A 26,114-nucleotide genomic window follows, 5' to 3' on the forward strand; every position below is an offset into this window, starting at 1 on the left:
ACTTATATTTTGTAAAGATGAATTACTCTCTCATCTAATTTAAAAAAAATATTTTAGATGCTGATCCATCAGATATTTCAAGTATTCATTATGAGTAAGTGACCTGCGGGGCTTCAGATGGCATGCATCAAAGCCCTGAAGGCACTAGCAGAACTTAATGACTCTGACCTTCTTAACCTGGGACACACACACCTATAAATGAACCCAGGAATTTATCTTGTGTGTGTGTATGTACAATTCACTATTTCAGACTGGAATACCCAGCAAGTAGGAGGAGACCTTTATACTAGGTAAGTGGGCCCATGACGTGAGTGTTGATATCAGATGTGTTTAGGGCCCATGCTGATGTTCAAACCTAAGTATGAGTATGCTTGTGGAAAGTGTGTTTACACTTGTGAACATCCTGATCAGCCAGAGGTTAAGTGCAGGACTTGGCTTTTTTTCCTTACCCTTTATGAGCACTATCCATGTCTGCTGCTGAGTGTGGTGCCCTGGCAGCAGCAGTCTGTGTGGCAGTTGGTACCAGTGTCTTCTGTGCTTAGGGGTCAGCCTTGAAAGTAGATGGATTTGCAAAGGAGAAAGTATCAGTTTTATCTAAGAGCCTGGGATTGAGAGATCTGCATCTCAGGGTGTGCCATGAAGGAGGCCCAGGGCTCCAAAGGCTGCTGGTTTCAGAGGCTTTCCTAACATGTTTAACACTTGCCCTGAATGGAAGTAATTTTATTTTATCTTTTTGCAGTCACAAAGACTGTCTAGTAGCAGATAACTACTCCATAAATTTATTTCAGCTTTAATTTAACTTTGTGCAATCATGTGCTGCAATTCCACTGTTAGTAGATAGTAATTATAGGTAGCTGTTTGTGAGACATTGCTGATTACTATCGCAGAATAAAATATCTTAGCCTTGTTTGATTGTACCAAGCTTAGGTAGAAGAATTTTTTGTATGACCACAAGACGAATAGAAGAAATTCAGAATGAGAATGGAGACAAAATTTATGGTAAATATACATTTCCTACCTTCCAGGAACATTGTGCTTGAAGACAGCTCCTGTGAGCTCCCTCCTACGAATCAATGGGCTTATTTATAGCTAATTAAAAAGAATGATCTGATTGAAAGGCAGTATGGAATAATTTAGTCTGTATAACTTATTCTTTAAGTGTTTTCTTAGTTGTCTGAAGCAAGCCATCATAGTAAAAGAAGTTAAAAGTAGGTTCTCAAATATCTGAGTAACTCTGTGGTTTTGCTTCACTGAGCATTCCTACTTTCATTCTGGTCTTCGTTATATATCTTATAGAGATTTTTCAATTTTTTTTTTTCTTTCACCTTCTACATTTAGAGACTCCTTTCTGCTTGAGGTAAAGAAGATTTGGGCATACATGATTTCTCCAGGGCTGAAGTGGGGTCATCTGAATTCTACACACACAAATCAGGAAGTGTCTGTAGGGCAGCATTACAGAAAGAGGTCTCATAGCCTTTCCATGAAATTAATATAACTGAGATTTTTTCTGAAGTTCCTGTATGCTAATGCACATACAATGGGGAGCAAAAGAAGGGAGGTAGAGATCTGTGTGCAGACCAAGAGTTGCAATTTCAAAGAGATGTGGAGAGACAGCTCACATGGTTGGAGTGTTGCTGCGGATGGGTCGCCGTTTCATCAGGAAGAACAGACCAGGGGAGAAGGGGAATTGTCTTTTATGTGAACAGAGGGGACAGAGGGAGTACAGGGACCTTTGAACATAAAACTTGCTTTTCTTTTTCTTTACTTCTCCTGCCTTCTTACCTTTCTGTCTATCGGTGTCTCCTGTGAGGCTGATTAGTTTGCTAAGAGAGGTTGTAGAATGCCTATTTTAGGAGATTAAATAGACATTTAAGAGAATGTCTATTTTAGAAGGTTTGAAAACTGATTTCACAATATTCTGGACAACCTGTTCTATGTAACCACACTTGGAGCAGGAATGCTGGTTTAGACAGCCTCCACAGGTTGCCTTTCTCCTCATACATTTTGTGAGCACCCCCAGCCTGAGTCTGTTTGAAGACACAAATATCTTCAGCTAATTAAACATTTACTATATCTTAAATAATTTTCCCTTCCTTTTTGTTCACATTGCTTAGTTTACACACTTCACACTTAAAACTTGATGTGTTCTCTTGCAATTAATATTATGGAGTAGACCAGAAAAACACCTTGAATTTGAAGGATTTGAAAATTTATTCTCTCAACTTGTTAGAGAGATCTACAAGTCTTGCTTGCAGGTCTTGCTTTAAAGGAAGGCTTTTGCTACAATGTTAGGAGTGTTTACAAACACATACACATATACATACATACACACACATACTCTGGGAATAATAATTTAAAATTAGAACTAATGGATTGTTTCAGATTGTGACAAAGACTGTAAGCAATTCAAATGCTTCAACAAAAAAAATATGACAGAAGAAAAGGTGAAGACAATTTTAGACTGTAGCATAATTTCTGTGCCTGAGGAACAAATAGACTATAATCAAAATTTCAGTGTTGGAGAGAGTTGAAGTCTATCAAATTGTGACTATTGTAGCAAGAATGAACATGCAATGAAAGGTTTTGTATTTCCAAGGTAAGAGCTAGCTGAAGCTGGACCTAACAGTCGTTGCTTCAAAACTTCACCACAATAACATTCATCATTAGGCAAAGTCTTCCAAAATGAAGAAGCTTGTCCACCTAAATTGACAAGGTCGATGGTATAATGAACAAACAAGTTTCACCATGGTCAAAGCTGTATGCCGGTGTGATGGTTAATGGACAAAGAGGACTGTGGATGGAAGTGAGTTTAACTAAAAGAACATAGAAATAAAAATAAATAGAACATAGAAATAAAAAGTTTACTACAGCTTAGGGAGAAGCCATCTAAGCCTCTAGCCACTAACAGTACCAAGACAGCGAGATGAGGAAGGAGAAAATTGTATATGAACAGCAAATGTCGCATAGTCTTTAGCAGGAAAAGCAGGAAAGACAAAGGAGGCATCCAAAGCTGTGCCTATGGCAATAAACAGGCTTGTGCACCAAATGCTGATGTGAAGAGTGTGATAGATTTTTGCTCTGCAAAGACCTGTACAGCCAACATGCTGACTATGCATAACAAATCACCTTCCAGCATACTGCAGTCATAGTCAAATGCTAGAGACCTCATAATAACATAGTTTTTATATAGGGTTTTACGTAAGTATCCTTAGGTTTTTTTACATAAGAATTTTAAAAGGTATATTTCACAGTTTAAATGCCATGCATTAGTAGTCATACTTCTTTAGAAATTATTTTTTGCCATATGATTTTAGATTTACCCTTCTCCTGTAGCCATTTGGATGACACTGCAGACTTTCAGTAAAAGTTACTAACAAAGTTTAAATGAGGATCAGTTTTCAGATATCTTGCTTATCTTTCTACCTGCAACAGAGAGATTTGTTACAATGAGCAATTCTTTTAACATCACTGTGTTATGTATTTAAAAAAATACAATAAATCAAATGTGAGACAGTTTCCTAACCTGTAAAAAGTTAGCACCAGAGTACATTGTTGCTGCTTTGAGAAACAGAAATCAGTAGAGCAAGGTTTATAGGATAGGTTAAATAACTGATCTTTAAGGAGTTTGCTTGAAGCACACACATTCAAACTTCACAGGTGCTTGAATTTCCATCATTCTCTCTGTTTTTTCCAGGTTCTAATTCAGTGAATTACAGAAATTACCTCCAGGGCAGAGTGTTCTCAGGGAAGAAAGTAATAAAGAAGAAACATTTCCTAGCATTATGGTAAAACTGTTTATTTCTTAAAAAAAAATAAGTTATATAAACTAGTTTGACCTTTACAAATTTCATGTTTTGGGGAAAAAAATGCCTTTTTAAATTATATGATTCCACACTGAATTGCTCTATATTTCTGACCCTCAAGTTCTCTTTCTTTTTCACTTTTCTACAATGATCTTTAGACTAATGCTGTAGTCCTCAGTGCCTCACTTTATTGTTTAGAGGGGAAAAGAAATAAAAGACTTTCTATGACAGCACTTTCTAAACACTTCTGTGGCTTCTGTGAAACTCACTTTAAAAAATAAACTAAACAGATACTTTCTCTACAATCCTGTTTTAGAACTATTCACAGAAATGACTGACAGCTAATGGCTCTAATGTTTCCATAATTTTCTGGTACAGTAAATGTCAATGTAATCCAGCCAATCATAGCAGCTTTTTACTAATCTTTTTTGACATTTCCCCCACCTGAAGTGTTCACATACATACTCTTGCACACATACCAAGCTGGGAAATTAGTAGACAAATTCTAATGCTAGCTGTAGGGTCTGACTGTAAGTTTTTAAAGAACTCCCTCATATTCCTGTCTGTCCCAAGGGTTTTCTACAGTCAAAAATTCAAAATATTAATTTAAAATCTTTGTATGAAAATACATCTTTTGAGAGTTTCATTCAGGAAACTTAAATTATAGGATTCAATTTGACCAATTGAGAAGGACACAAATAATAAATTTTTTGCAAGTACCCATTTCAGTGGGTTTCACTAAGTAGCCGTTCAAGACAAAACTTTCATAACAAGCAACCATAAGAAGGAATGGCTTAGTTACCTTTCTCCTGGTACAAAATTGATTTCTTGTCATTGGTGAATGAAGAGTATTATCTTTTTCTTACAATTAACTCTGATTATTCATTGTGTGCTATGGATGAAAGTAAAGCATCCTGTAAACATGTATTTTAACTCTGATTTTTGTAAATTTTTACCAACTCCTTCAGTTTATATATACCATCTAGATATCTTCTTCGGGTGTATTTCTTAGAATTGGAAATGCAGTAGCTAGAAAAATATTATCATCATTATCTTCTGAGACAGATGATACTTATTAAAATATCATGCAAATACATGGTCAAGATTCCTAGTAAAATTTATGGTAAATAAAATATATCTTACGGGACAATGTAGTTCAAAAATTGAATCATCATCTTTTGGTACCTTTACCATGGCAGCAACACAAAAAACTTTTCCACTTCTGTGTTTGTTGAATTCTAGCTTAGAGTGTCAGCAAAAAGAAAGAAAGAGTGCAACACTGGGATTTATCTTTCAGTCATCATAGGAAAAGATAAAGATGTAGAGTACAGGAAAAGAGAATCATAAGAAGTAAAAAGAAAACAAGAATGTTTGTGTTTATAGATTTTGAAGATAGGTGCCTCAAAAACACATACAATTGGTAGAAAGGTATCTTAGATTATTTATTTAAAGAAGAAAAACACTTCCTATACACTATTTATAAGAAAATACTTTTTCCTTTTAGTTTATGCCCACAAAACTTGTTCACCTTGCAATTCAGTAGTAAATGCAAGAGTTTCTCACTACAGCTGGTACTCATACCAGATGTCTGTTATTGCCATATCCAGTTAAGATATCTACTTAACTAGTCCTATGGTGGTTAATAGAGCTAGAGAGGAGAAATTAATGCTTTCTACATATTTGGTTTTCCTAGTTTTATAACTAATTTTTCTTTTTTTGCTGAAATTAAGTTTTTTATTAGCAGAAGACAAATCTATCTTTCCTTTGGAGGCAGAATTCTGCCCCTAAAGCAAAGAGAAGGTTCAAAGTTAATAACTCTTCTGTGTGTTTTGCATAAAAAACTGATTCCAAATTTTAGCTGAAGTAACACATTTCTCAGCAGTTGATTATTAAGCTGATTAATGCCTTCTAAGAATTTTAGCTAGAAAAGCTCACTGTTCCCTCAGATATGTTCACCAGAAAAAGGATGATAACAAGCAGATATAGGCACAAGACCTCTTCACTCTGTGCTCCTCCAACACTGAATAAGCATGTTCTGTAGAACAGAGATAATACCACACTCTAGCCTCCAGTAGTAAGGGCCTACCTAACTCACTTACATGACACACAGGAGAAACAGGAGAAAAACAGGAGAAACAATTCACCTACCTGTTTTTCTTATTGGAGAAATGATGGTCACCAGCTTAGTATGCTTTTAAACAGGCAGAATCTGTGCTGGATCCACACGTGTTTTCTGAGATATTTAGTGTGTTTGTCAAAAATGTATTTCTGGGGCTGCTCAGTTAAAGAAGAAAGACTAATAAAGAAGAAAAACAAATATTTTCATCAGTAAAGCCTGGGCATGATGCATTTAGGAAAAAAAATTTGTTTCATTTTGCTTGTTTTTTTTTTTTTTTTTTCACATTTATAGAGCTTACACAATTAAAGCTTGATTCTCCCTTGTGTTGTTGTTTTTGGTTAAAGGTGACCTTGATAAAAATGTTGTTTTCATCATATGATTTGATCTAAATCCACAGAATATCACTGGTTAGGGAGAAAAAAATAAAGCACTACATTTTCACAAAAGTATTTATGGTTGCATACCTCCTTTTCCTCTAATTGCTCATTGCTTAAAGTGACAAAAGTAAACTAATAGTTTTTAATTAAAAAAAAAAAAGAAAATAGAAAAAGAAACATTATCCTTTCGACCCATTTGTCTTCTAAACTGCAAAATAATCTATACACACAATTCTTGTTGAGACAGTTTTGAGAGGCTTGCTTTGCAGTAGCTGGTGTATATTACTTTCTAAAAAGTCATAAGTTAAGAAGCCTAGAGAAGCAGAGGTGCAGTTCTCTGCTTGCATATTCATACATGTGCAAATATTTCACACCCAAAGAGTACGATAGCCTCAAAAAGATAAATTCTCATGAAATTCTTGTATTGTTCAATGTAGTTAGCATCTCAACGTTACTTGGTTCTTATGGTACAAGTCCTAGTCTGGAAAAACATATGTTGCTCTTACAAGCAAACTTACAGCTCAGTGAAGGAATAGACAGAAATACTCACCCAAAACACATCAAAAGATATAACAATTTTTGTATACCCTCTTGACATTTAGGCCAGCCACACGCTGTTATTATATACTAAGTTTATCTTGCTTATGCTTGCTGCTCCTTTCATTTTAGCCAATGTATCCACTTGATCATTCATCACTATTGTGAATATTACTGCAATATTTTAGAGTAATTCTAGATTCTGACAAATGTAGTATATTGTAATGGTTTAAAAATAGTTGCCAGGCTTATTTTTAAAAGCCTTTTCTTTGTACTATCTTCCTCAAAAACAATTTTGTCTCTTTGTTTGAAATGAAAAAAAATAGATGTTGAAAAAAAAGCTGTGTATAAGAGACATGTCAGATTCCAATACACAGTACAGGGTTGGATTTTTTCATATTTAATGATGGTGCTTTACAAAAATAAAATATATTTTTTTAATATTACGTACTTTTTGGAATTGCATTAAGAATACAGATGCCTCAAAATATTGTGATAAATTCTCTGATACCTTTAACCATGGTGATGATAAATTCTATCAACTATATTAGAAATTTTGAATCACAGAATCATATGAAAATGAAGGGTCACTTACTTTAACTTTTCTCTCACTATACAAAATAATGTATTCTATTGGCTAAGGTTTCTCCTGAGTAAGAAAAACCCTGCATGATTGTGATGATAACATTTTTTTTTTTCTTGAGAAGTCTTGAGAAGTCTTTTTACTTTGCGAATGTAGAATATGACTTGTTATCAATAGACCAAAACAAAGAAATCCATGTGTGCATTGACTCAAAAAAGAGAATCTGTGTAAATTTCAAAAGAATTTTTTGTCCTTGGCATAAAATTTCCTAAGTCTCCTTTCTTCTATAGAATACTTTTGCAGGTTTTCCTGCCTAATGATGAGACTTTAAATTAATGTAAAAATCTCTGTAGAGTTGTCATTATTTTTATTTATTGTATGTGTGCAGATACATGTTCACATATCTATAACATTGAGGAAATTATTATTTCCAGTTTCTATGCATTTTCAACATAACAAGAAAATTTCAGAGAGGTCTCACATTAATCTATGGACAACTTATGTAACTTCTAGTGAATGTTAAAACTTCATATAATATTAATTCAATGAGAAGAATATTAACTGAGGACATGAGAAGAATATTAACTGAGGACAGAAAAAAGGAGAATATTCTTGTAAACAGATACAGTTAGCTAAAACAGGAAAGATGCTTCAAGAGAAGTTCAAGCTCTCTTGAAAACAAACTCAGGAGAGAATAAGTAGAAATAACTAAAAGAGATGGATTAAGTCCATTTGCAAATAATTCTTTTAACTAAAAAACAAACAAACAAACAAAACACCAAAAACAATAAACAAACAAACAAACAAAAAAAAAAAACAAAACAAAACAAACAAACCCCCCCCACAAAAAAAAAAAACTTGCGATTTTATTTATCACTCTTAAAATTGTCTAGATGCAAGGCCTATGTGCTTTGGATAAGATTACATACATTCCCAGATGATCATCTTAAAAAATAACCACCCCCCTCAAAAATAAACAAACAAATGAACTAACAAAGAAGCAAATAAACAAAACCCACCAAACTACTACAGTAACAACAATGCCCATGACCAGCAACAAAGACATAACTGACAATTTTTCACAATCTCATTGTAAATGTGTTTTGCTTCATGCTTCATTGAAGCATTCTGTAAGTCACCATACTGTTGTTGCTGGATCAAAATCAGGGTTTATCTCATCTCTTTAGATGTGTAATAGGAAAATCTTTGGATGGTCTATGGATTGCCTGATGTTGAAATATCCAATTTTTCTTTCTTGTAGCCTCTGGATTTTGGTAATGAGAACTTGTAAAGGCATCAAAGCACACCAATACACATGCAGCCATTGTCCATAGATGAATTATACTTCAGCAAGTGCCTGCAAATGCACAGGTAAACAGTAAGTCATATTCAAACCTATCTGTATTCTTGACTGTTGAGTTCTATAAATCTAAAAGCCTATTTGATTCTCCTCCTTTCTGCTACTGCAGGGAAATAAAGTTTTCAATAATATGCAGCATAAGAACAGATACAAGAAAAATAATGTTTTTATCTATTTATATACACTATTTCAGATTACTGTTTCTGAGAAAATTACATAAATATAGACAAGCTTGTAAAATGAAGCTGTAATTTTGACAAGGAGACAACTTGTCTCCTGTGTTCTCTTCTAGAATTACAATAATATAAGCAACAAAAGAGTATTGAATTTCAAAATATATTTTATAATCCATCACACTATTTGTTATAAGAGGATTGTGTTTCAGATGAAAGGCAGTTGAAGAAAACTCATCCATTTCATCGCATTTCTCAGAAAGTGGACTTTCCTTTTAATATATATTTCAATCTGAAGAGCGACGTGCTGGTGAAACGAAAACAAATGACAGCGCCATCTCCAAAGAAACAATGTATTATTTCAAAATCTATGAAAAGACCCTTGCTTTGCCCTTATGACAGTAAAATGCTCAAAGTGAGACAGGCAAAACCCATGATTTAGTCATTCAAGGAGACATGAAAAGTGACCCTCCTTTTTTCTTCAGTGTGAGGAGAGAGAGATGATGAAGGGGTTGAGGAAGTGCATAAGTGTGTAAGTGTGTATGTGTGTCTGTGTGAGTGTATGTGTGTTTTTACTGAAGCCTCTCTGTGGTGTATGCAAAATGAAACAAAGTCTGAATCAGAAAAAGACACTTTTGATTTACATGATGTCTAAATGCCAATTAAAAGAAAATAAGATTGACTTGCAACACCACTCACATCATAAAAGGATGAGAATATAGCTAAAATTAATAACGGTGAAAGATAAAATTATCAACTTAGATATTGATCACAGTGATGATGAAGTCTGAATAAATGCCTTGTTGTCTAATACCATTTCTTATTTCAGGACTGAAACCTTATTTGAAGGTATACATAATCACTAGACTTAAGAAGAAACTTGTTTAATTTTCAGTTTGGGATCATGAAATATTTTTTTCTCTTAGTAATTATTTCATTATTTAAATATGTCTCTTCACTGTTCTGAATAATCATGATTAACTTTTGTATATGTTTTGAGATATTTCTTTGGAAAATTATCTGGAAGCATAAACACACGCTCTTCCACAAAATGTGAAAAATAGAACAGATTTGATAACTTGAATACAAGATACAGTCTGTTCTGTTTCTGAGAGAGGTCTGCTATCAGAGATTTCAATGGAAGTAAAATCCCACAGAAGATATTTGTGTTTTAAAATCATAGAATTATAGAATCATTTATGTTGGAAATGACCCCTGAGATCATCAAGTCCAGCCCTAAGCCCAGCACTGCCAAGTCCACCAGAAAATCATCTCCCTAAGCACCACATCTACAGGTCTTTTAAAAACCTTCAGCGTTGGGGACTTATCATCATCAGTGTCTGACCATCCTTTCAGTGAAGATTTTTTTTCTAATATCCAATCTAAATCTCCCTTTGTGCAACTTGAAGAAATTTCCTCTTGCCCTATCTTTTGTTGTTTGAGAAAAGATACCAACCCCTGTATTGCAACAACCTCCTTTCAGGTATCTGTAGAGAGCAATAAGGTCTCCCCTGAATGTTCTTTTCTTCAGGCTAAATAACCCCAGCTCCTTCTACTGCTCCTCATAAGGCTTGTACTCCAGATCATTCACCATCTTCTTAGGAAGAAGTATTTTCCCTTCTCTGGACATGCTCCTGCACTTCTGTCTTTCTTGTAGTGAAGGGCCCAGAACTGGACATAGCACAAAAGGTGCAGCCTCACCAGCATCAAGTACAGTGGGATAATCACTGCTCTGGTGCTGCTGGCCACACTATCTTATACAAGACAGGATGATATTTGCTTCCACCCAGATTCAAAATGGCACATGATTAGTTCAACAATAAATGCAAAAACCTTACTGCAGAAGTTTTATTTTTCAACCTCATAAAAAGACTTCCCTGTTTATTATTCAAACATCGATTTTCCTTAATATTAACATTTAAAATACCTTCTCTAGATTCCACTTTTTAAGACGCAAATGACAATTTTTTAATGTTGTTTATGCTGTTGTTAGTATATAAATAATGTTAGTATATAAATAAGTAAATAATGCATTTAAGCATTTTCTTTATAATACAAATACAAATATGTCATTCACTGTTTTTGAAATAAAATATTATATACATATATGTTACCTGATGTGTTCTGGTTTAAAAGTAAAACCAGTGAGAGACTCCAAGTCAGAAATACAATTTATTGGGAAAAGGAAAAAAAAAAAAAAAGACAAAAATACACGCAATGATACAAAAGGAAGACCACTGACAAAGTCAGAATACAACCTGACACCCCTTTGGCCAGCGTGCTGGTAGCAGTCCAAATTGGAGTGGCTGCAGTCCTCTTGGAGTGGCAGATGTGGTTGCTGTGTCTTCTCGGAAAGGCTGCCTTTCTGTCTAGAAATGCCTGGATTTATCCAGGTGGGAATGCCTAGCTTCTCTCCCTGGGCAGAGCATCTCACAATGGGCTGATGTTATTTTGAGTCACAAGGTGTGTTCTTAATCACCTGTTAAACAGAACTGGCTCCTGGAGAGTGTTATCTCTGAGTCATGAGGTGAGACATTGATGGGCCTATTAACAGGAGATAAGGAAAACTGTCCAGATGCAACTGCTACTCGGTGGTAATAGGAAACATCTTGGTGCTCAGTCTTGGACAGTGTTTGGGATTGAATCCTCATTTCAAAGTTATAGAATGCCAACCTCATTTTCTTTGGATGTGTTTAATAGAGGTCTAATAAAAATGAGGCACTAAGATGAAATAAGTGATTTCCTACTTACATTCATCTTGAAATAGTAGTTCTGTGATTTTCTAATACATATCATTCTGGAATTACATCATATTCCATAGAGAGTTTTATATCTACTTTATGCAAAGATTATGCGGCATCCTAAGTAATCCTATTAATCTGTTAAAGTAAATTCCTACAGTCTTATAATTTAATGTACTAATAGTTGCTGGAATAAAGATGAAAACACAAGTCTTAACACTTCTGACAGTACAAATTATAGCAAGTTTAGTGTAGACAAGAAAAACATAAGCATCTGAATGTGGACAAAAAATATTGAACATTAAGAAAGGATGGAACTCTACTCTCCATTTTTGCTTATTGAATAACTTCTATTAGGGTAACTATAATTACTCCAAATTGGTGGCAGAATATTTCAACCATTTAGTAATGCTTTGTAGTACTAACTGACCTAGAGTTTTTCAGTTTCTGATTAGTTCATTTAAGTTGAACAAAAGGAGACAGCTGGAACTGTGCAAAAACCTGCTGTGTATTTTTGAATGTTCATGAAATGTACTTTTGCATCTGCTGAGGTTGGACTAAACAACAGAACATGGTGTGCAAAAAATGAGAAGTGAAAGCTAAGGTGTGGAGTAGCATATCTGTTCACTAATGTACTTTGAAAAGAATGAAAATATTGGGAAGGAAGAGAAAAATGGGTAGAAAACAGAAGTGAAAAAGAGTAGTTGTAAAAATATTTAGGTTCAATTGTAAAGTAAATTCTTTATAACGAATACTCTAGCTTCACCCCAGCTTCATATGAAGCTCCATACTGCTTTGTGTACTATATTCTTGGAATGAAAAAAGAAAAGATGTAAATTTCTTTTTAGAATAAAAGTAAAATCACAGAATACAGCCATTTGAGTCCAAGATGATGAAGATATTGTATGTAGAAGTAAGTAATTGAAAAAGAAGTTATAATATATCTCTTTTGAATAGATTTTTAGGCAGATAAATTACTCTCTGTGAGGAGTCAATGTAAAATTGGTCTGCATTTTTGAATGATTGTAATAAAACTTCCATTGTTTCCCCCAGTGTGAATGGAGTTTTCAACACTATTCTTGAACAGAGTAACCTTTGATGTCCATTTTCCATAAGGAGTTGTAATCTTTTTTTTTATTTTTTTTAAAAATTAATCTCATGAGACATGAATATCTTGCAGCTGTAGAAGTCTGTATGCAAATTATTGCTTTGTCAAATAAAACATCAATAAGTAAAATTTATTAACATACGAATACATTCAGCTTATTAGGCAAATCATACAAAGCCCATGTATTCAGAAAAAAACCATGGAATTCCTTAGACAGTGGTACTGTATTTTTAAAACTGTTTTAAGTATTCCTGTGAGCACAAAGTCTCAATAAAATAAAAGTACTGCATAGGAAAACTTAGTTTATGAAATTTTGTAACAAATAGATCACAAGCATTAATTTCAGTGTTACACAGAATGCATTTAAACTAGTCTCCGTAGCTAAGCATTTTCTAGGTTGTCTGGACATTTCAATTTAAATCCCAATATCAAGCTCTGCAAATAGTCATCTTTTTCTGCACAGATCAAAAGTGCGAGGTGATTGTTTATGGTGTGTGGAATGTATGTGATATACAATATGTGGATGTGTTTCCTTTCAAGAGCTGAGTGACAAGCATGAGAAATGGTTCTCTGTAGTGATGACTGCACTCCTAGGCCAAATGACAAGTGTGTGGGTATTTCCCTGGAGGGCAGTATCAAATTGAGAATCACAGTAGTGACTAAAGCTAAGCTAAAGAAGAGCACTGCAATTACCTATTTTATGAAAACCATACTTTCTGTGAAATCTGGACAGAGATAAAGTTTGGATTGATTGCATTTATTTTTTACAAAGATCAGAGACAATAGTGGTACATCAAAAAAGAAAGTATTTTTTACCAACACTTTGTTTTTCTTTGTTACTATACTTTTGTTTATAAAAAGATTTGCATTGTGCTGATACAGCCTCCTGTGGCATAGATGCACTAAAATTGTGATAAATACATCAAACAGTCACTGATAATTTTAAAGATAATATCTTTATGTCTATACATACATACTTTTTCTGCATCAAATTCATCATGAAACATAGAGCCCTATCTATTTACTTATTCAATGCATTAATCAGTCCTGCAAATCATCCTGTCAAGTTAATGAAGACTTGTTTACAAATTATCAACACTGCTATCTGAAAATATTAAGATACTGCAATTCTGCCTATTCAATTATATGTGTTTTATTTTTAAACCATATTATTTGCACATTTTATGTGCAGTCATAGATACACAAATGATCTCCTGCAGTTTCACCATGATAAGGATTACTGATGTACTCATATACACTGAGAAAAGGCTGATGAGCAGCTGTTCCTTTTTATTCTCCCTCCTCCTTGCCCATGTCTCCATACATTCACCTGTACCACAAAGTTGTAATTGCTGTGTGTGTAAGTCTCTTTATTTCATCTTTTCATTTGCTTGCCACTAACACTGGATCACAAAATCAGAGAGTAATTTAAGTTGGAGGGGACCAGCTCCAAAATGGATCCACTGTAAGACACAATGAGAATGGAATGAACTGAGACTTTGAAACCAGGGATGAGGGTGCAGGGAAAGGTGATTTAATTTTTAATCTTTTTTCTCACCACAATAATCTATCTTAATTAGCAATAAATTAATTTTCCCAAGTTCATTTTGCACATAATGGTAATTGCTAAGTGATCTCCCTATCTTTATTTAGACTCATAAGCGTTTTTGTCACATTTTTCCGTGTGGGTAGATATCTCACTGCTGCACAAAATTAACCCACCACAAATCCACTGCTTAAAGCTGGGTCAGTTTTATCAAGCTGTTGAGGGCCTAGCCCTACCAAAATTTGTGTATCACCAGAAAGGGAAATTCCACATGTATCTCAGAAACCCTACCACATATTCCACTATCTTTGATAGCTCTTGCTTCCTGCATCAATTGAGAATAACCTCTGATGTTAACTACAGTCTGTTGCTTCCTACCCTGTGTGTTGTTAACACCCAACTAAGAAGATCCTGGCACCACCTCCACAACCTCTGCTCTTAGGTATTAGCATTAATATCTCCCTTTTCTTTTCTCTTTTTAAGTTTGAACAAAACCCAATCCACTTAGCCTTTCCTTGTACTTTAGGCTTTCCAGTCCCATGAACATTGGGTAATTTCTTGCTGGATGCATCCCAATACATTGGTGTCTTTTTATATTGTGCAAGGGAGTTCAAAATTAGAATGTCACACTCCAGATGTAACCTCACAAGTAGGAAATAGATTGTAAAAAGTAATTTCTGCCATCTTACAGGCAGTCATCTCATTAATGCAGCCCAAGATGTGGTTAACCATTTTTGTTACAAGGATTCAATGGTGGCTCAAATTTCTACTTATCTGCTGGGATCACAAAGTTCACTTCTGCAAAAGTGTTTATAGACAGTCTCTCTAACCTGTACTGGTGTATGGGATTATTCCTCCCAGATGCATGACTTATCATTTGCCATTTCTGAATTTCATGAGATTTATGTCAGTCCTTCCTCCAGCCTGCTGCAGTTTATCTGAATAGCAGCTTTACCCTCCAGCATACTGACTGCTCCCCTGTATGTGTTACTGTCTGCAAAGCTGCTCAGTGTGCTCTCCATGCCATCGTTCCAAGTTTTTAGTATACACATTCATCAGTGGTGGATCAAGTACTGATTCTTGAGGGGAAGCACCAGTTACAAGTGATTCTTCTATGAATGTCACAGTACAGTAATGATCAATTTCGATCACGATGGTCTAAGTAGTTTTCTGCTCATCTCATTTTCCACTTGCCCAGTCCATGCTTCAACACTTTTGCTACAAGGATAATATAGGATATTGTGCAAATTCCTTGCTGAAGTCAAGTTATATGACACTATACATGACATAATTTCTCTTCCAGATTATATCTTGCATCATCCTGTTATGCAGTATTTTTCCCTATATATCCTTTATTATATTTGTTTTCCTATTTCTCCTAGTTTTCAGTTGTCTTTTGTAATGTTCATCTCCTCCTTACCACTTCTACATATGTGGTGCATGAAAAGTCCATATTTTCAGTCCTTTGTTCTGCCTTTTGATTAATTAAAGGGCCAGAAAATGTTTGATCACATAGCTATGTTGCATCCCAGGTTGGTTCAGTTAGGGGTTTTAATAAATGTTAGTTAGCAGGTTCTATGTACCCCAATTTTCCCCTCACAATGGTCTGCTCCAGGTTGTCAGCCATAGGAGCTTTCCCATATCAGTCTTGTAACTACCCCCTGTTCATTTCTGAAGGTTCTGTGTCAGCTACCCCATCCTTGTATTCCTATTCATCCCGGAGCCCTGTACCCACCCCTGTTGTGTTCCCGTAGGCTGCCGTGGTTCCCGTCACTCCCCTGTTGCCTGTCCCCATTGGGCGAGGGGGGCTTCCGCCCCTGTCTGCCTGCCCGCTATATAATCCCATGCTTCCTTTGTCTCGGCACCATTTTGACTATGCACGCACTAGGGGATGCTGCTCCAGCCACCGCAGTGGCCGCGTGGGAAATAAACGTTCTCCAGCCACGCAGGACAAGGTGTGCCTTCCTTCGTCCCTTTATTTCCTCTCAGCGTTGGATACAGACCGCGGCAAACATACGCCGGAGCGCTCAGCGCTAGAGCACTGTCCAAGACTGAGCACCAAGATGTTTCCTATTACCATCCGAGTAGCAGTTGCATCTGGACAGTTTTCCTTATCTCCTGTTAATAGGCCCATCAATGTCTTGCCACATGACTCAGAGATAACACTCTCCAGGAGCCAGTTCTGTTTAACAGGTGATTAAGAACACACCTTGTGACTCAAAATAACATCAGCCTACTGTGAGATGCTCTGCCCAGTGGGAGAAGCTAGGCATTCCCACCTGGATAAATCCAGGCATTTCTAGACAGAAAGGCAGCCTTTCCACAGGTTTCCAAGAAGACACAGCAACTACATCTGCCACTCCAATTAGGACTGCAGCCACTCCAATTTGGACTGCTACCAGCACGCTGGCCAAAGCGGGTGTCAGGTTGTATTCTGACTTTGCCAGTGGTCTTCCTTTTGTATCATTGTGTATATTTTTGTCTTTTTTTTTTTTCCTTTTCCCAATAAATTGTATTTCTGACTTGGAGTCTCTCACTGGTTTTGCTTTCAAACCAGAACATATTTTTGGCGCCCAATGTGGGGCAAGAAGGTACTGAGAGAAGTCAGAATTACAATTTTGTATTGTAGAGGGTACCTATTCATTATGATGCTTAACATGTTTTTTTTGGGTCTTATACCTAGCTCTCTATATTTTCCCAAATGTGGGGAATTATCTGGCAGTTGTAATGCTCATGTGTAAACCAGGGTATGGTATGAGAATTGCTTTATTGATCTATTATGTCTATTGCATTTTAACCTCTGAGGCAATGAACATGATTTGGAATATGTACTCAATTCTGTTTGCTTGTCCTAATCTAGGCTGCTACGTCTGGAGCCTCGGCAACCACACCCAGCCCCTGGGGGAGGGGTAAAGATTGATTTTTTTCCAACCTTTCAGGCTTGACACAGCAGTTTTTGAAAATGTTAAGTTCCCTCTGGATGCCAAGGACAGCATAATGTTGTTGTTAGTTCTGCTTTGTCTTCTCTGCACAGTCTGCAACATGCTTAGAAACAAAACACTACATAGTACGGTGCAGCAAAACATACATAGTGTGATGCAGCGTCTTCTTGAGGAAGAAGAAGCAAGGAGCAAAGCAGCAGTGTCCGTGTCCGTACAAAATGCCACAACAGCATCCATGTCGACGCAGACTGTCACAGAGGACGAAGGAAGCAAAAGCAAAACAACAGTGTCCGTGTCTACGCAGACTGTCACGGAGGAGGAAACCAAAAGCAAGGGTGTCTATGCCTACACAGACCGACACAGAGGAGGAAGGAACCGAAAGTGCCATCAGCATCTCCACACAAACCATCACCAAACCAGAGCAGCCTGAACCAATAGTAGTTGCCCCCGTTCAGAAGAAGAAATCAAGGAGCAAATCAGTCCGCATAGTGACTGATGAGGACGCTGCAGGACCTTCGCACCCAGCAGAAGAAACAGAACCAGAGATCATCACTCGCTCTCTATCCCTGGGTGAGCTGCGTGACCTGCAGAGGGAATTCACCCGCCAGACAAATGAGTCCATCCTGACCTGGCTGCTCCGCATCTGGGATGCTGCAGCCAATGACACCATTCTGGATGGAAGTGAGGCCAGGCAACTGGGATCAGTGTCCCGGGATGTGGTCATTGACCAGGAGATCGGGAGAACCCAAGAAACTCTCAGCCTCTGGCGGCAACTGCTCGCAAGTGTGAGGGACAGATACCTTTGTAAAGAAGACCTCCAGGTGCACCAAGGAAAATGGAACACCATGGAACAAGGTATCCGATGCCTGAGGGAATTGGCTGTGTTGGAGATAATTTTCTCAGAAGACGAGAGATTTCCTAAGAGTCCAGACTGTGTCCAGTGCACATCGCAAATGTGGTTGAGATTTGCACGGCTTGGACCAGAGATGTACTCCCGTTACCTGGCAACACTGCAGTGGAGGGAAGGCAAGGACAGGGTGGGCGTCTTAGCCAATAAATTAAGAATTTACAAGGATACTGTCACCGCCCCATTTCGTACCCATGTCTCGTCTGTGGAAACAAGTTTGGCTGAGCAAGTCTGGGACTTGATTGAAGAGAGTCATCAGAAACTAAAAAAGGAACTTAAGGAAGAAGTCTACCATATTTCACCAACCAACAAGAGTCTCTGCCATTAGAGCCAGCATTCCCAAGCCAAGGAGAAAGGATACACTCCACGAGGAAACCTCTGGCTTTTTCTTCAGGAGCATGGAGAAGACATGAGGAAGTGGGATGGAAAACCCACCTCTTCCTTAGCAGCCCAATTACGTGAACTAAAAAGAACACCTAACACAAAAAGCTCATCTAGAGTCAATGCTGCTCCAGTCTCTCACACACAGAATTCCAGAAAATATAGGAATGATGATATAACTGATCCTCTTGAAGGAACCTCAAGAACCTATTTACAGGAAGAGAGCAACGTGTACCATGACCAGGAATAGAGGGGCCCTGCCTCTAGCCAGGTAGAGGACAGGGACAATCGGATCTATTGGACTGTGTGGATTCGATGGCCTGGCACGTCTAAACCACAAAAATATACAGCTTTGGTTGACACCAGTGCCCAATGTACCCTGATGCCATCAAGATATGTAGGAGCAGAATCCATTTCTATTTCTGGGGTAACAGGAGGATCCCAGCAGCTTACTGTATTGGAGGCTGAAGTGAGTTTAACTGGGAATGGGTGGCAGAAACACCCCATCGTGACTGGCCCAGAGGCCCCATGCATTCTTGGCATGGACTATCTCAGAAATGGATATTTCAAAGACCCAAAAGGACATTGCTGGGCTTTCGGAATAGCTGCTGTAGAGGCAGAAGACATCAGAAAGCTGAATACTTTTCCTGTTCTCTCAGACGACCCCTCTGCTGTGGGACTGCTGAAAGTTGAAGAACAACATGTACCAATTGCCACAGCAACAGTACACCATCGGCAATATCGTACCAGCAGAGACTCTGTGATCCCCATCCATGAGATGATTCGTAAACTCGAGAGCCGAGGGGTGGTCAGCAAGGCCCATTCACCTTTCAACAGCCCTATATGGCCAGTGTGCAAGTCCAGTGGGGAATGGAGACTGACGGTGGATTACCGTGGCCTGAATGAGGTTACACCACCACTGAGCGCTGCCGTGCCAGACATGTTGGAGCTTCAGTACAAGCTGGAGTCCAAGGCAGCAAAGTGGTATGCGACCATCGATATTGCGAACGCCTTCTTCTCCATTCCTTTGGCAGCAGAATGCAGACCTCAGTTTGCCTTCAACTGGAAGGGAGTGCAGTACACCTGGAACTGACTGCCCCGGGGTGGAAGCACAGTCCCACCATCTGCCATGGACTGATCCAGGCTGCACTGGAAAAGAATGAGGCTCCCGAACATCTACAGTATATTGATGACATCATTGTGTGGGGGAGCACAGCAGGGGAAGTCTTTGAAAAAGGAGAAAAAATTATCCAGATTCTGCTGAAAGCTGGTTTTGCCATTAAGCGAAGCAAGGTTAAGGGACCAGCTCAAGAAATTCAGTTTCTAGGAGTCAAGTGGCAAGATGGACGTCGTCAGATCCCAACAGAAGTAATCAACAAGATCACCGCTATGTCTCCACCTACCAACAAGAAGGAGACACAAGCTTTCCTAGGTGCCATAGGCTTTTGGAGGATGCACATTCCCAAGTATAGCCAGATTGTGAGCCCTCTCTACCTGGTCACCCGCAAGAAGAATGATTTCCACTGGGTCCCTGAGCAGCAACAAGCTTTCACCCAGATCAAGCAGGAAATAGCTCATGCGGTAGCCCTTGGCCCAGTCAGGACAGGACCAGAGGTAAAGAATGTGCTCTACTCTGCAGCCGGGAACTATGGTCTGTCCTGGAGCCTTTGGCAGAAGGTGCCTGGGGAGACTCGGGGTCGACCACTGGGATTCTGGAGCCAGAGCTACAAAGGCTCTGAAGCAAACTACACTCCCACAGAGAAGGAAATCTTGGCTGCCTATGAAGGAGTTCAAGCTGCCTCAGAAGTAATTGGCACCGAAACGCAGCTGCTTCTGGCACCCCAGCTACCAGTGCTGGGGTGGATGTTTAAAGGAAAGGTTCCTTCCACACATCATGCCACAGACACCACATGGAGTAAATGGATTGCCCTCATCACTCAGCGTGCCCATATTGGAAATCCAAATTGCCCTGGGATTCTGGAAATTATAACAACCTGGCCTGAGGGGGAGACTTTTAGATTGTCTTCTGAAGAAGAAGAGCAAGTGGCACGTGCCGAGGAGGCCCCACCATATAATGAGCTACCCGAAACTGAAAGACAATAAGCCCTTTTTATGGATGGTTCCTGCCGAATCATAGGCACTAGTCGGAAATGGAAAGCTGCAGTGTGGAGCCCCACACAACAAGTGGCACAAGCTACTGAGGGACAAGGTGGATTGAGTCAGCTTGCAGAGCTTAAAGCTGTCCAGCTGGCTTTAGATATTGCTGAGTGAGAGAAGTGGCCGAGGCTCTATCTCTACATTTACTCATGGATGGTAGCTAATGCTCTGTGGGGATGGCTGAGTCGCTGGAAAAAGGCCAACTGGCAGCGCAGAGGGAAACCCATCTGGGCCGCTGAGACCTGGCAGGACATTGCCACCCGAGTAGAGAAGCTGACCGTGAAGATCCGACACGTGGATGCACACATACCCAAGAGTCGGGCTACTGAAGAGCATCACAACAACGAACAGGTAGACCGAGCTGCCAAGGTGAAAATATCACAAGTAGACCTAGATTGGCAGCATAAGGGAGAATTATTCCTAGCTCGTTGGGCCCATGATGCTTCTGGTCATCAGGGGAGAGACGCAACATACCAATGGGCCTGTGACCGAGGGGTGGACCTTACTATAGACAACATCTCACAGGTCATACACGACTGCGAGACCTGCGCTGCAATCAAACGGACCAAGCGGATGAAGCCTCTGTGGTACGGTGGGCGATGGCTGAAATACAGGTATGGGGAAGCCTGGCAAATTGACTATATCATGCTTCCCCAAACCCGCCAAGGCAAGCGCTATGTACTGACCATGGTGGAAGCAACCACAGGATGGTTGGAAACCTACCCTATGCCTCATGCCACTGCCTGGAACACCATCTTAGGCCTAGAAAAGCAGGTCTTGTAGAGACACGGCACCCTTGAGAGAATTGAGTCGGACAATGGGATCCATTTCAAGAACAGCCTTATCAACACCTGGGCCAGAGAACATGGCATTGAGTGGATATATCATATCCCCTATCATGCACCAGCTGCTGGGAAAGTTGAATGATGCAATGGACTGCTTAAGACCACCCTGAAGGCACTCGGTGGGGGAAACTTCAGGAATTGGGAATTGAACTTAGCAAAAGCTACCTGGATGGTCAACACCCGAAGGTCCATCAATCGAGCTGGTCCTGCCCAGTCTGAACCCTTGCACACAGTGGATGGAGATAAAGTCCCTGTGGTACATATGAAAGGTATTTTAGGAAAGACTGTTTGGATTAATCCCACCCCAGGCAAAGACAAACCCATCTGTGGGATTGTTTTTGCTCAAGGACCCGGTTATACTTAGTGGGTAACGCAGAAGGATGGGGAAACCTGTTGTGTACCACAAGGAAACTTAGTCTTAAGTGAGGAGTATGTGTAAGGTTTCATCATGATGCAGATGGAAATAGGAAAAGGGGTGGATAATGTCCAAGACTGAGCACCAAGATGTTTCCTATTACCATCCGAGTAGCAGTTGCATCTGGACAGTTTTCCTTATCTCCTGTTAATGGGCCCATCAATGTCTTGCCACATGACTCAGAGATAACACTCTCCAGGAGCCAGTTCTGTTTAATAGGTGATTAAGAACACACCTTGTGACTCAAAATAACATCAGCCCATTGTGAGATGCTCTGCCCAGGGGGAGAAGCTAGGCATTCCCACCTGGATAAATCCAGGCATTTCTAGTCAGAAAAGCAGCCTTTCCACAGGTTTCCAAGAAGACACAGCAACTACATCTGCCACTCCAATTAGGACTGCAGCCACTCCAATTTGGACTGCTACCAGCACGCTGGCCAAAGCGGGTGTCAGGTTGTATTCTGACTTTGCCAGTGGTCTTCCTTTTGTATCATTGTGTATATTTTTGTCTTTTTTTTTTCCTTTTCCCAGTAAATTGTATTTCTGACTTGGAGTCTCTCACTGGTTTTGCTTTCAAAGCAGAACAAGCACCTTACACGCAGCAGCCCCAGTCTTGCCAAAAGGGCAGAGCCTAGCCGGGCTCCTGAGCCGCCCAAGACCGGGGAGAGGAATGCAACGCCACGTAGCTGAATCAAAATAATATCTCTTATAAAAATGTAGGAACATGTGTCCACATTTCTTAAGGTATGCTGCACCTTTGAACCCAAACATATGTGCAGAAGACAGCAGCTTCTGATGTCACCTCATAATGACTTCTAATGACCAGACAGGCTCCTCAATTGGTCTATTCAGTTCAACCTGCCATTGCAAGCCTATTGGTGTTGCATCCCGGAGTTTGGGTTTAGATTAGGGTTTTTAATTTATGTTAAAATAAGTCAAGTTCTGTAATCCCGCGTTTCCCCCGTGTTGTTCCCCCCCGCGGTTTCTGGCCCCATGTTGCCTGTTGCCGGATTCTTACCCCTGTGCCGCTCCTGTAACCACCCTGCCGTCCGGCCCCGGGAAACCCCGTGCTGGCCACCCCGAGCCACACGATCCCGCTCAGCCCGAGGCTCGGTGCCTGCCCCTGTGGGGTTCTCTGGTTGGTCGCTGTTGCTGGCGTCACCGCCACGGCAGCCGCCCCTATTGGCCAGCAGGCCATGGATCCTCTCACCCCGCCCCTCCATAAAACCCTATCCCGCCGGCACCCAGGCGCCATTTTCTCCCATGCGAGTGCCGGGAGCGGTCGCGTCTTTCCATCGAACCGCGCCATGTGTGACCAATAAACTGTTCCTGCCAAGCACGGAGTAAATGGACAAATTCCTTACCTCTTTACCGGATCCCTAGCGCACGGTAACAGAGGCTGGCCAGCCCACGCGCCCGAGACACGGAGCTGTGTCCGGGAACCCGCGGCAGCAAATCCCGGCAGCACGTGGAAGCTACGCCACAGCCGAGCTCCCAAGAGCCGCGTGCAGCCGGGGAGAGCAAAAACCCACGCCGCATATTGGCATTACATCTTTGAGCCTAGGTATTCTGTAGCAAATTAGTATTGCAAAAATAAAAAGCATTGCAAAGATTGAGATGCACAGTCAAAGGGCAAAAACTGCAGTAAGTAAATGCAGCCATTTCAGAGCCTTTGACAGCTTTAAAATGTTATTGTTTACCTGTTTCTAGGTAGCCATGATAAATAAAAATGCATTGTCTGTGGATGAGAGGATAAATTTGTGTCTGAGGAGATTTTGAACTAAATTGAACTGTAACAATTTCACTAGAAGGAATGAATAAATATGTATGTAAAAAAAAAGTGATCATATAGAGAGCAATGCCACAGAATGAGGTTCAATGTACCTTTACTCTAATTTTCAGGTGAAATAGGCTGTCATAACTCAAAGTCAGTTCATTCTGAAAATGTATTAGAGATGGAAAAACAAGGTAATTGCAAGAGCAAAGGTAAGCAAAATGAATGAGATAACTGTCATCCAGATTAAGTTTATGCAAGAAGGATTTCTTGAGGTATTTTTGAGTTTAGTGTCATATTGTTTCTATAATTACAGAAAGGCATCAATAAATATATTTATATTATATATAATATTACATTATTACAATATTACATTCCCTACCAGAGAAAAAATTGAATTATTTTACTCTTGCTTTCTTTTCTTGCATTTGTGACAACACTAAATCAAAGCAAAGAAACATAGGTTTTCTTATATTACAGGATGTGGCGATTTTTTCAATCACAAGTAAAGAATAAATTTTAACAAAATAAATAAAAATGTTTTTTCTCTTCAGCTTCTAGCCATGAGTTTGACTTATGACTCCTGAATCAAGATAGGAAAACTACCAAAACTGAGTTAGGCACCTAAACCCTGGAAGAAAAGGTTTTCAGACAGGAATTTTCTTTGGTGTTTCTAACTGATACATTATTTTTATGCAGATAATTGTGGAATCCTTTCTGAAGTGCCAAAGTCTCTTTTACCCATGCATAGTTATTTTATTTACAAAACTACCAAGTCTGCAGACATTTACAAGAATGCAGAGAAACAGATGATAATGTAGGGGGAAAGATTTAAACCAAGATCTCTTAAATTCAGATGCATTAGATCTTTCTTCCTCTTTGTATGCAGCTCACAAGACAATAGGCTCATGGTCAGTAGAAGCCTTTTTGTGCCAAATAAAACCTCATAAGGCCCAGGTTTGGGTAAATGGTCTTTTTTCTTGTGGCTCAGCTCCACCGTGAGAGTTCTTTGAGGTTAGAAAGTGGTCAACAAGACATTAACCGACTGCATATTAAAACATTACATTCTGCCTCAGTGGGCATTGTTCACATTTCATTTTCATCTTTTTCAAACTGACTGAACTGTGCATTACATTCAAAATACAAAACCTGACAGTCATGTACTTTTATAATAATGAGTTTAATGCAAGTTGTTTGTTACTGCCTTTAATTTCAGTCATCACGTCTGAGCCAAAAGACATTATGCTAACCAATTACTTTTGACAAACTGAAATCCAACCCTGCCAATGAAAAAAACATGAGAGAAGACTTTAGGAAAAGAAGATCCTTTAATCAGAGAAAGTACATATTTCTGTTCCTTGGCAAGGGTATCCTACATTTAAAATACCTTACTTAAGAAAACCCCAACAAACCAAGAACTATCTGAAGAAAAAATAGTAAAGTCTTCAAGCTGAACAGAATTCTCTGAAGGTTCTTCACTACACATGGTGCATTTTATAGTTTAACTATGCTTTACTTTGGATAAATTGAAGTATCCTAAAAACATCTTCTTGATGCTTATTTCTACAAACAGAATTCTCTGTGGATTAAGACATTTTTATCCTTAAATACATCTCATGCACCCAACAAAAGCTAAAATTGTTGTTATTTGCATAATTCTAGAGATGGGAATACAGGTCCTTTAATCATTTTCCAACAGCCTATTCAGCTTTTCCTTTGAACTGAAGCAACTCTGCACCTTGCTATACCACATCTTGTTGAAAAAGTTTAATGTAAATACCCCTGCTAAACTAAATTCCCTTAATTTTGTAGGATTTTGGCCTAATATTCCTTATTCTGTTCTCACTATCAAGTGATGAGGTTTTAGAATAATACTTCAGTCATCTTCAGTAATGCTACACTCTGAAGTAACCAGATGGCCTGGCCTTTCTTTTGCCTTCTGTTTCCTGGATTCAGCTACAGCAAGAGAGCTGCCAATCCAAAAGAGGGAGCCTACAATACAGTAACATCTGTTTGGACTGACTGATATTCTCCAACTGACTGCCATGAAAAACAGAATAACATTTTCTTTAAAAAGGTACCAGAATTGGTATGAGAGTTCGCCTTTACCAAAGCTAGCATTCAGTTCTGTTATAGCAACTAATTTACATTGTTTCGTAATTTTTAAAATTCATATATAGTTGAGAAAACACTGACTTTTGTCACAGCCAGAGAGCCTTGCTTGCAGGAAAGATCCCACTGCAACTTGTTTGATGTTCTGTCAGCATTGGTGCTTGGCACCAGTCGATGGTGGATGGGAACTGACTGTTACCACCACTTTACCATCCGATTGTAAGACTTTCATACA

This window comes from Vidua chalybeata, chromosome 2, assembly GCF_026979565.1.
Source record: "Vidua chalybeata isolate OUT-0048 chromosome 2, bVidCha1 merged haplotype, whole genome shotgun sequence".
NCBI lineage: Eukaryota > Metazoa > Chordata > Aves > Passeriformes > Viduidae > Vidua > Vidua chalybeata.